Source organism: Cetorhinus maximus, chromosome 16 (assembly GCF_964194155.1).
Source record: "Cetorhinus maximus chromosome 16, sCetMax3.hap1.1, whole genome shotgun sequence".
NCBI lineage: Eukaryota > Metazoa > Chordata > Chondrichthyes > Lamniformes > Cetorhinidae > Cetorhinus > Cetorhinus maximus.
The window spans coordinates 71,039,142-71,050,817 of record NC_135894.1 but is presented as its reverse complement, the minus strand read 5'-3'; positions in this window follow the sequence as shown (position 1 = coordinate 71,050,817).

The following is an 11,676-nucleotide window of genomic DNA, read 5'->3' as shown; positions in this document are numbered from 1 at the left end:
CAGCGGGCTGAGTTTGAAAAAAACATCCATGAGTGACATCACAGGAAAACTAAGTTCATTGGTTGGTGAGAAGCTGCTTAGGGAGAATGTTTAAATAGCTTAAAACTAGAAAAATGTATCATTTATAAAGAAGTACCTACTTGGATTTCAGTAGGAACACTAGCAATAGGGAAGTGAAGTTAAATCAAGTTAAAGTGAAATAAAGTAAAAAAGTAAACCAAAGTAAGATAAAGTTAGCGTGAGTGCAGTAAAGTTAAGTTACTAGAAATTTATTCTACTCATTCCACTTACTCTAAGTATAATAAATAGTTTTTAGAATTATGGGATGGCAGGTCAGCTCGGCCAAGTGGAGTGTATATCCTATGGTATGTGTAAAGCCGTGGATGCAACATGTGTCCCTGACAAACACATCTGTAGGAAGTGTCACCAGCTGCATAAGCTTAAGCTCTGGGTTTCAGAACTTGACCGGCGGCTGGAGTCACTGTTGTGCATCTGCGAGGCAGAGGACTATGTGGATAGCACATTTAGGGAGGCAGTCACACCGCAGGTCAGAAGCGTACAACCAGAGAGGGAAAGAGTGACTGCCAGGCAATCTAAGAGAACCAGGAGGTAGTGCAGGAGTTCCCGGAGTCTATCCTGCTAGCTAATTGGTTTTTCATTTTGGATGTTGATGAGGGTGATGGTTCCACACGGGAGCGCAGCCAGAGCTAAGCCTGTGGCACCATGGGTGGCTCAGCTGTACGGGGGAGTTGAGGGAGGGAGGAAGAAGAATGGAAGGGCAATAGGGATAGGGGATTCCATAGTCAGGGATCAGACAGCCATTTCTGCAGCAGTACATGTGACTCCAAGATGGTGTTGCCTTCCTGGTGCCAAGGTCAAGGATGTCACGGAGCGGCTGCAGAACATCCTTCAGGGGGAGCGGTATCAGCCTGAAGTTGTGGTCCAGATTGGTACCAACTACATAGGCAGGAAGACGGATGAGGTCCTGAAAGCAGATTTCAGGGAATTAGGAATCAGAATCACACAGTGCAGAAGAGGCCCTTTGGCCCATTGAGTCTGCACCGACACATAAGAAACACCTGACCTACCTATCTAATCCCATTTACCAGCACTTGGCCCATAGCCTTGAATGTTATGACGTGCCAAGTGCTCATCCAGGTACTTTTTAAAGGATGTGAGGCAATCCGCCTCCACCACTCTCTCAGGCAGTGCATTCCAGACTGTCACCAACCTCTGGGTAAAAAGTTTTTCCTCACATGCCCCCTGAACCTCCTGCCCCTCACCTTGAACTTATGTCCCCTCATGACTGACCCTTCAACTAAGGAGAAAAGCTGCTCCTCCACCCTCATAATCTTGTACACCTCGATCAGGTCACCCCTCAGTCTTCTCTGCTCCAACGAAAACAACCCAAGTCTATCCAACCTTTCTTCATAACTTAAATGTTTCATCCCAGGCAACATCCTGGTGAATCTCCTCTGCACCCCCTCCAGTGCAATCACATCCTTCCTATAATGTGGCGACCAGAACTGAACACAGTACTCCAGCTATGGCCTCACCAAGGTTCTATACAACTCCACATGACCTCCCTACTATTGTAATCTATGCCTCGATTGATAAAGGCAAGTGTCCTATGTGCCTTTTTCACCACCCCACTAACATGCCCCTCCACCTTCAGAGATCTATGGACACACACGCCAAGGTCCTTTTGTTCCTCAGAACTTCCTAGTGTCATGCCGTTCATTGAATACTTCCTTGTCAAATTACTCCTTCCAAAGTGTATCACCTCACACTTTTCAGGGTTAAATTCCATCCGCCACTTATCTGCCCATTTGACCATCCCGTTTATATCTTCCTGTAGCCCAAGACACTCAACTTCACTGTTAACCACTCAGCCAATCTTTGTGTCATCTGTAAACTTACTAATCCTACCCCCCACATAGTCATCTATGTCGTTTATATAAATGACAAATAGTAGGGGACCCAGCACAGATCCCTGTGGTACGCCACTGGACACTGGCTTCCAGTCACTAAAGCATTCTTTTCTCGTCACCCTCTGTCTCCTACAACTAAGCCAATTTTGAATCCACCTCATCAAATTACCCTGTATCCCATGTGCATTTGCCTTCTTTATAAGTCTCCCATGTGGCACCTTGTCAAAGGCTTTGCTGAAATCCATATAAACTGCATCAACTGCACTACCCTCATCTACACACCTGGTCACCTCCTCAAAAAATTCAATCAAATTTGTTAGGCTTGACCTCTGTCTGACAAAGCCCTGCTGGCTGTCCCTGATCAAACTGTGCCTCTCCAAGTGGAGATAGATTCTCTCCTTCAGAATTTTCTCCAATAGTTTCCCCACCACTGATGTGAGACTCACGGGCCTAAAGTTCCCTGGCTTATCTCTACAACCCTTCTTAAATAGCGGAACCACATTAGCTGTTCTCCAGTCCTCTGGCACCTCCACCGTGGCCAAAGAGGAATTAAAAATTTGGGTCAGAGCCCCTACAATCTCCTCCCTTGCCTCCCTCAGTGGTCTGGAACACAAATCATCTGGAGATTTGTCCACTTTTAAGCCTGCCAACACCTCCAATACCTTGTCACTCCCTCTATCAATTTGCTCAAGAACCTCACAGTCTCTCTCCCCGAGTTTGATATTTCATCCTCATTCTCTTGGGTGAAGACGGATGTGAAGTATTCATTCAACACTCTACCGATGTCCTCTGGCTCCCCCCATAGATTACCTCCTTGGTCCCTAAAGGGACCTACTCTTTCCCTGGTTATCCTCTTCCCATTGATATACTTATAGAATATCTTGGGATTTTCCCTACTTTTACCAGCCAGAGCATTCTCATATCCCCTCTTTGCTCTCCTAATTGCTTTCTTAAGCTCCACCCTGCACTTTCTGTACTCCACTAATGCCTCCGCTGATTTGCTCCCGTTGTACCTGCTAAAAGCTTCTCTTTTCCTTCTCATCGTATCCTGAATATCTCGGTCATCCTTGGTTCTCTGGCCTTGTTACTCCTTCCTATCACCCTAGAGGGAACATGTTGAGCCTGTACCCTCCCCATTTCCTTTTTGAACACCCCCCACTGCTCCTCTGCAGATTTCCCCACAAATAGCTGTTCCCAGTCTACCTTGGCCAGATCCTGCCTTATTTTACTAAAATCTGCTCTCCCCCAATCCAAAAGATTTTTTTTTGTCTATTTCTTTGTCCATAACAAGCTTAAATTGTACCATGTTGTAGTTGCTATCACTAAAATGCTCCCCCACCACCACCTCAGCCACCTGTCTGGCTTCATTCCCCAGAATTAGGTCCAGCACTGCGCTGTCCCTTGTTGGACCCTCTACATATTGACCTCAAAAGTTCTCCTGTGCAAATTTCAAGAAATCCACTCCATCCAAGCCCTTAACACTATGTCTATCTCAATTAATGTTGGGAAAGTTGAAATCACCTAATATAATTATCCTATTGTTATTGTTTTTACACATCTCCGCAAATTGTGCAATTTCCTGCTGACTATCTGGAGGTCTATAATAAACACCTAACAATGTGGCTGCCCCTTTTTTATTCCTAAGCTCTACCCACAAAGCTTCATTCGATGCCCCCTCCAAGATATCATCTCTCCTTTCTATAGTAACTGACTCCTTAACTAATAATGCAATGCCTCTTCCTCTTTAACTTCCTCCCCTGTCTTGCCTGAAGATTCTATATCCCAGAATGTTGAGCTGCCAATCCTGCCCTTCCCTCAATCACGTCTCTGTGATGGCTACTATATCACAATTCCACGTGTCAATCCTCACCCTTAACTCATCTGTTTTACCTGTAATATTCCTGGCATTAAAGTAGAGGCCATCCAGCCTTGCCTTAGTCCATTGAAACTTAATGCAGCTGTACTCCCTCTGACTTGATTGTTTTACTGTTTTATGATGAGGAAATTAAAAAGCAGGACCTCAAGAGAGGTAATCTCAGGATTACTCGCAGTGCCATGTGCAAGTGAGCATTGGAATAGAAGGATTGATCGATTCAATACATGGCTGGAGAACTGGTGTAGGAGGGAGGGCATCAGATTTCTGAGGCATTGGGACCGGTTCTGGGGCAGGTGGGACCTGTACAAGTTGGACAGGTTACATCTTAACAGGACTGGGACTGATATACTCCCAGGGAGATTTGCTAGTGCTTTTGGCGTGTGTTTAAACTAGCTCGTCAGTGGGGTGGGAACCTGAAGGGGGGCCCAAATTGGAAGAAAGTAAAGTTGCTAACAGGAAGTAGTAGTGAGACTAGAAGGCAGGAGAAACAAAACAGAACATTGAGAATGCTTCGAATGCGAAATGATATCAAAAAGACCAAAATTAAGGGTATTCTACCTGAACGAGTGCAGCAATCACAATAAGGTAGATGATCTAAAGGCACAAATAAAGGTAAATGGGTATGATATAATTGCCATTACGGAAACATGGCTCCATGGTGACATGGGAGCTGAATATTCAAGGATATTTGACGTTTAAGAAGGACAGACAAGAAGGGAAAAGAGGTGAAGTTGTACTGATAATAAGGGATGGAATTAGTAAGAGCATTAGTAAGAGAGGATCTCAGATCAGAAGAACAATGTGTAGAATTGGTTTTGGTGGAGCTAAGAAATAGCAAAGGTCAGCAGACATTAGTTGGAACAAAAACAAAAATAGCTGGAAAAACTCAGCAGGTCTGACAAAATCTGCGGAGAGGAATACAGTTAACGTTTTGAGTCCGTATGACTGTTCATCAGACACTAGACATTAGTTGGAGTTGTTTATAGGCCACCAAACAGTAGTGGTAATGTGGGGCATGGTATTAATCAGGAGGTAAGAGAAGTATGGGCAATACAGTAATCATGGGTGACTTCAATCTGCATATAGACTGGGTAAACCAATTGAGCGCTAATGCTGTGGAAGACGAGTTTCTGGAGTGTGTTAGGGATGGTTTTCTAGAGCAGTATGTTGACGAGCCGACTAGAGGACAGGCTATTTTAGATCTAGTATTATGCAATCAAAAAGGGCTAATTAATAAACTTGTTGTAAAAGAACCTTTAGGGATGAGTGACCACAATATGGTAGAATTTTACTTTATGTTTGAAAGAGAGGTAGTTCAACTCTGAAGCAAGGGTGTTAAAGTTGAATAAAGGAAATTATGAAGGCATGAAAGTCAAATTGGCTGAGGTGGATTGGGAAAATATATTAAAAGGTATGACTGTACATGGGCAATGGATAGTCTTCAAAGAACTATTACATAGCTTACAACACCTATACATTCCTTCAAGGTGCAAAAACCCAAAAAAGTCAGTCAACCATGGCAGACAAAGGAAGTTAAGGATTGTATAAGGTTAAAAGAAAAGTCTTTAAAGTTGCCAGAAGTAGTAGTAAACCTGAGGATTGGGAGGTTTTTAAAATACAGCAAAGGAAGATCAAGAAACTGGTAAAGATAGGGAGAATAGAATATAAATGCAATCTAGCAAAAAACATAAAAATGGACTGTAAAAGCTTCTTATAGGTATGTAAAAAGGACGCGTTTGGTTAAGACAAATGTGGGTCCATTACAGGCAGAGTCAGGAGAATTCATAATGGCAGGGAAGCTAAATGATTACTTTGTGTCTATTTTCACTGAGGAAGATATAGGAAATCTCCCAGGTTTAGAGACCAAAGGGACTAGGGAGAATGAAGAGTTGAAGGAAATTAGCATGAATAAGAAGGTTGTTTTGGAGAAATTAATGGGACTGAAAGTTGATAAGTTTCCAGGACCTGATATTCTGTATCCCAGAGTTTTGAAAAAGGTTACTATAGAGATAGTGGATGCATTGGTGATCATTTTCCAAAATTCTATAGATTCTGGAATGGTTCCTGAAGATTGGAAGGTGGCAAATGTCACCCCACTATTTAAGAAGGGAGGGAGAGAGAAAACAGGGAACTATAGACCTGTTAGCATTACATTAGTAGTAGGGAAAATGCCAGAATCTATTAAAAAGGATGTGATAAATGGATACTTGGTTGACCATGATCTGATTGGGCATAATCAGCATGGATTTGCGAATGGGAAAAATGTTTGACGAACATATTGGAGTTTTTTGAGGATGTTACAAACAAAATTAATAAAGGAGTGTCGGTGGGCATAATATGCTTGGATTTTCAGAAGACATTTGATGAAGGTTGATTAGCAAAATAAAAGCCCATGTGATAGGAGGCAATGTACTGGCATGGATTAAGGATTGGCAAACAGGCAGAAAACAGAGTAGGAATAAACTGGTCATTCTCATATTGGCAGGCTGTGACTAGTGGGGTACCGCAAAGATCAGTACTTGGACCTCAGCTGTTCACAATATATATCAATGACTTGGATGTGGGGACCAAATGTAATCTTTCCAAGTTCGCAGATGATACAAAGCTAGGCGGGAATGTGCGTTGTGAGGAAGATGTCAAGCGGCTACAGGAGGATTTGGACAGACTTAGTGAGTGGGCAAGACATGGCAGATAGAATATAATGTGGAAAAATGTGAGGTTATCCACTTTGGTAGAAGGAACAGATGTGCAGGGTTTTCTTAAATGGAAAGAGATTAGAAAATGTAGATGTACAAACGGACCTGGGTGTCCTTGTCCATAAGTCACTGAAAGCTAACATGCAGGTGCAGCAGGCAAATAGGAAGGCCAATGGAATGTTAGCTTTTATCGCAAGAGGATTTGAGTACAGGAGTAGTGAAATCTTGCTTCAATTGTATAGAAGCTTGGTTTGACTGCACCTGGAGTACGGTTTGCAGTTTTGGGCCTCTTACCTCAGAAAGGATATTATTGCCATAGAGGGAGCGCAACAAAGATTCACCAGACTTGTTCCAGGGACGGCAGGACTGTCTTATGAAGAGAGATTGGGGAAACTGGGCCTGTATTCTCTAGAGTTTCGAAGAATGAGAGGTGATCTCTTTGAAACCTACAAAATATTTAAAGGAATAGACAGGGTAGATGCACGTAAGATGTTTCCCCTGGTTGGGGAGTCTAGAACCAGGTGGGCACAATTTCAAAATAAGGGGGAAGAAACTTAGGACCAAGATGAGGAGAAATTTCTTTACTCAGAGGGTTGTGAATTTTTAGAATTCTCTACCCCAGAGAGCCACGGAAGCTCAGTCATTGAGTATGGTTAAGGTAGAGATTGATAGATTTCTGATTAACAATAACATAAAGGGCTATGGGGATAGTGTGGGTAAAAGGCATTGAAGTGTTTCATCAGCCATGATTATTGAATGGCGGAGCAGGCTCGATGGGCTGAATGGCCTTCTCCTGTGTTCCTAAATGTAATTAAATGTTAAAAAATTTACTTAACAGCTGCCTGGTTTTAAATTGACTGGGCTCTATCAAGTGGCAGAAGTTGGTTAGAGCAGGGGTCCGGCTGAAGAATCCCCAGTGGTGGCAACGGACACCAGGGACATTAAAGGTGAGAATGGAGAGCGGGAAGGGGAGCAGGGTGAAGAGGGACTTCAAGACTGGGGGAGTGGTGTGGGGAGCAAGGTCAGGAGTGAGGAAGAAGAGGAGCCAGCTGAAGAAGTCCCCAGTGGTGGTACATTGACTCCAACAGTGTTGGGGAAAATACTGGAATGTGCCATGCACACATATAGAATGTGCAGGCCACAGAACAGGAAGTTTTCAACGCTTAACGGATATATAGTCCCTATTTTAGGAATGACATTAAAGCGAATCAACCTTGACTGAGTCAAATTAAGCGGGGAATTACACAGGTCAGCAAAGGAGTGATGAGTAAATGGGACTTGGTGTGAGATAGGTTACAGGCAACAGCTTTTTGTATGAACTCATGTTCATGTAGCATGCAAGGTGGAAGGCCAGCTTCGTGTGCGTTGGAATAGTCAAGTCTAGAGATAACAAAGGTATGGATGAGGACTTTAGCAGACAAAGTGAGCTGAGGCAGTGTCAGTATTTCATTAGCTGTAAAGTGCTTCGAGACATCTGATGATTCTGAAAGACACTATATAAATGCAGGGTTTTTATTTCTTTTTCAGGGAGAATATAGAAAAATAATAATGATAAAGAGAATGCACTGGATGACATTATGTATGATCTTTTAGAAAGTTTTTGGTAAGCCAGCAGATAAGACATACAAAATGGAAATGCAGCCACATGGTATATGAAGGGGAGCAGGAGGCTATATCCAACACATAGAATATGCAGGCTTAGTCACTTCCTTGGATCTCTTAGAAGAGCTGTGCATGATGAGGCTATGCTTCACCAATCAGACAATTGGCAACCTCTGAAACAGGACATACTCCTTATTGGACCACAGGGTCATGCTTTATCAATGGTTTTCAATGTAATCCAGCCAATAACTTTTTTTTTTAACGCCACATCAACTAATGATGCCTTTCTTACAAGAACGTTTACTAACTCTACCATTCCTATAAGGTGATCCTCTTGTGCTTTCAGCAAAGCCTGTCAAAGTCTGACATTTCTCACTTGGGGGCTCTTTAGCCTATGAGCACCAGGCAGTTTGATGAGTATTGGTTCAAAGAGTCATGAAGGACAGAACTGCTGGCATCTTGAGAATGAGCAACACCTACTGATCCCATAGCGGCTCTGCCCCTCTGCCTCTCTAGAAGGGGACTTATTGCTTCCACTGATGTGCTAAAAGGTGCGCATAAGGTGCAAACACATGAAGTAAACAAATGGTATAATAGACCATAAGACGTACCAAAGTACTTTATGACCAACAAACTACTTTTGAAGTGTAGTCACTGTTGTAATGTAGAAAACATGGCAGCCAATTTGCACACAAGCCCCCAAAAGCAGCAATGTGATAATGACCAATGAATCTGTTTTTGTGATGTTGATTGCGGGATAAATATTGGCTAGTGCAGTGGGTATAACTCCCGTACTCTTTTTCAGAATAGTGCTAGGGGATCTTTTATGTCCACCTGAGAGGAGAGATGGTGCCTTGGTTTCATGTCTCATCTGAAAGAAAGCACCTCCATCATTGCTGCATTCACTCAGTACTGCATTGAAATGCCAGCCTTGATTTGTGCTCAAGTCTCTGGAGTGGGTCTTGAACCTGCAACCTGCCAACTCAGAGGAGTGTGTGCTACCAACTGAGGAGTGGCTGACACTAAAAAAGCCCCGATGATTGATTTCTGTCACAAACAAAAGTTGCATTAATCCAAAGCTAGTCAGAGTAACAATCACTGGTGAATTCCCCAATTTTGTGTGATAAGGTTGCAGTCAAATCATTTCCTCCATTTACATGATGTTAGGCAAAGAATGAACTGATGATGGATTATTAAGTCTTTTACAAGAATTGACGGAAATAGGTTTTGTTAACATGAATCTTTCTAGCATTATATAAGGGAATTAGGATGTAATTATAGCACTTTATGATCTATAGTGAATGCAAATGTTTCTAGGCCACTTCAAATCAGCGAACTTATTAGACTTCAAGTGGGTAGAACCATTGGTTTTCCCTTTGTTTACCTTCTATAACCATCAGGACCATGGACCAATACATTTATTTCAAATCACTGAAGTGTACCTCAGCATTTCAGTATTCAGTGCAGTTTGTGCATGTAACACAGGATAAAGCTCATAAGAACATCAGAACATGACCTTGCTGAATTATGCGCAAGCGAAGTGAAGCAAAGGATGATGGCAGTGCTTTGCAAACTATTTTCCAATGTTACCCCATTTTAACTCACCACCACTTCTCAACGGCAATTAGGGATAGGCAAAAATGCTTGCTTTGCCAGCAATGCTCACATTCCATGAGGGAATATAAAATAATACACTTGAAAATTAACATGACCCCAAGCACCAGCAACCACTGGCAATAAAGCTGCATAGTAACTTTCATTATATAATTATTAAAGTTCAGGTATGATAGATCAACATAAAATAATACATCATAAAAATATGAAAATTTATGTTTTGAAGTACTGTACTTTGTAAAAATGTTATTGTTTTATATACTCTTGTAGGTTTGTAACCTCATCAACCCTAGGTAATTTCCCAAACACTGAAGGATCTTGCCTTACTCTTGATATCAATGGCACCAAACAAGTATTTGTTCTCACAAGCTGGTTTATTTACGCTATTTCTAAACTCCAGGTACACTCACTGTAATGGTACTTGGGAACCCTGCATTCAAGAGTTTGTCCTCGGGTGGTCAGTCCGCCAAATGAGTTCTTTTCACATCTTCAGTGACTCTCAGGTCACTCTCTTCCTGACTGCATTGTCTGCTGCCTTCAAGTGCAGATTTTTATATTGTTTGGCTGTAGATCTTGAAGGAGACACGTGCTAGCTGACAAGATGTCATTATTTTTAGCTGACATAGTTACCACTGCCTTGTGTCTCCCCTATGGTTCCTCTGCACCATTATTTTGACACAATAGTGGACAAAATCATGTTTCAAGCCAAAGGTCAAACTCCTGTGATTGTTCTCCTCTACTTTGACTGCTTAAATCACTTAAAGTTACTCACCTTCCCCTTCTCCAGTTACAGGACCCTTCCTCCTCACACTCTGCTGAACTGTTTGATAATCAGTTTATCGCTTCTGCAGTCCTTGTACCACAAGGTTATGCAGTCAATCGTCACCCATTAACCTTTTCAGAACCAGTTCAGTCTGCACCTTTATAATATTGTCCATTTTCCTATCTTGCTTAGCAGCCCCTTCAGTCTGCCATCTTCCACCAACCATCCTTTGCAAACTCAGCACATGAAATCTCCAAGCTCCCAGTTTATATCTGTAACAAATACATTTCTCTTTTACATTTATATAGCACTTTTCATGGTCACTGGACTGTCTCAAAACACCGTATAATCGATGAGGTACTTTTGAAATATTTCATTGTCATTCGGTCAAAATCTTGGAACTTCCCCCCTAACAGTAATATAAGTGTTAATACACTACATGGGCTGCAATGGTTCAAGAAGGCGGCTCACCACCACCTTTTCAAGGAATGGGCAATAAATGCTGGCTTTGCTTAGTGACATCCATATCCCATTAACAAAGAAAAATGAACTATGGTATCTCCAAGGTGACTCTGTGTTATGTCTTTGGTTCCCATAAGTTAGAAATAATAGTTGGAATGAAAATGCTGGAGTTTCATTGAGTGCACTTCTTTCAGCTCTCCATATGACTGGTGGACTGATCGGCCCATACATAGTTACTGAGCACATGACTGCAGGGCAATGTTGCACCCCAGGATATAAATTCATATAACAATTAGTTCTTAGTGTTGGATCCATATGACATGAAAAGAAATCCAAAACTTTATTCTTTTGCCATGTTTAAAAAAATTGACTTTCTACTGAACAAAAAATGGCAGTTACAAGTCACATGACCACAGGATTGGCCCTTTGTTCCAGGATTTACAAGAACAAAAGAATTCTTCCCTTAGCCTGTGAAATCTCACATCTCATTGTACAGACCCCCTTGTAATCAACAAAAGCTGAATAACTGGCTTCCCAACCTGCACTATCACGAGAGAGAAAGATCGAAACTTGTTTTGCTTGCAGACCTGTTAACAGACTCATTTCACACCTGGAACTGTCCAGATCCATTTCAAAAGGGGACCATTGAGGGAACAATGGAATTCTGGCCAGAAGCACAGAAACTGATTGTTAGGCTGCAATTAACTATTAATGAGCCATGTCACATGACCC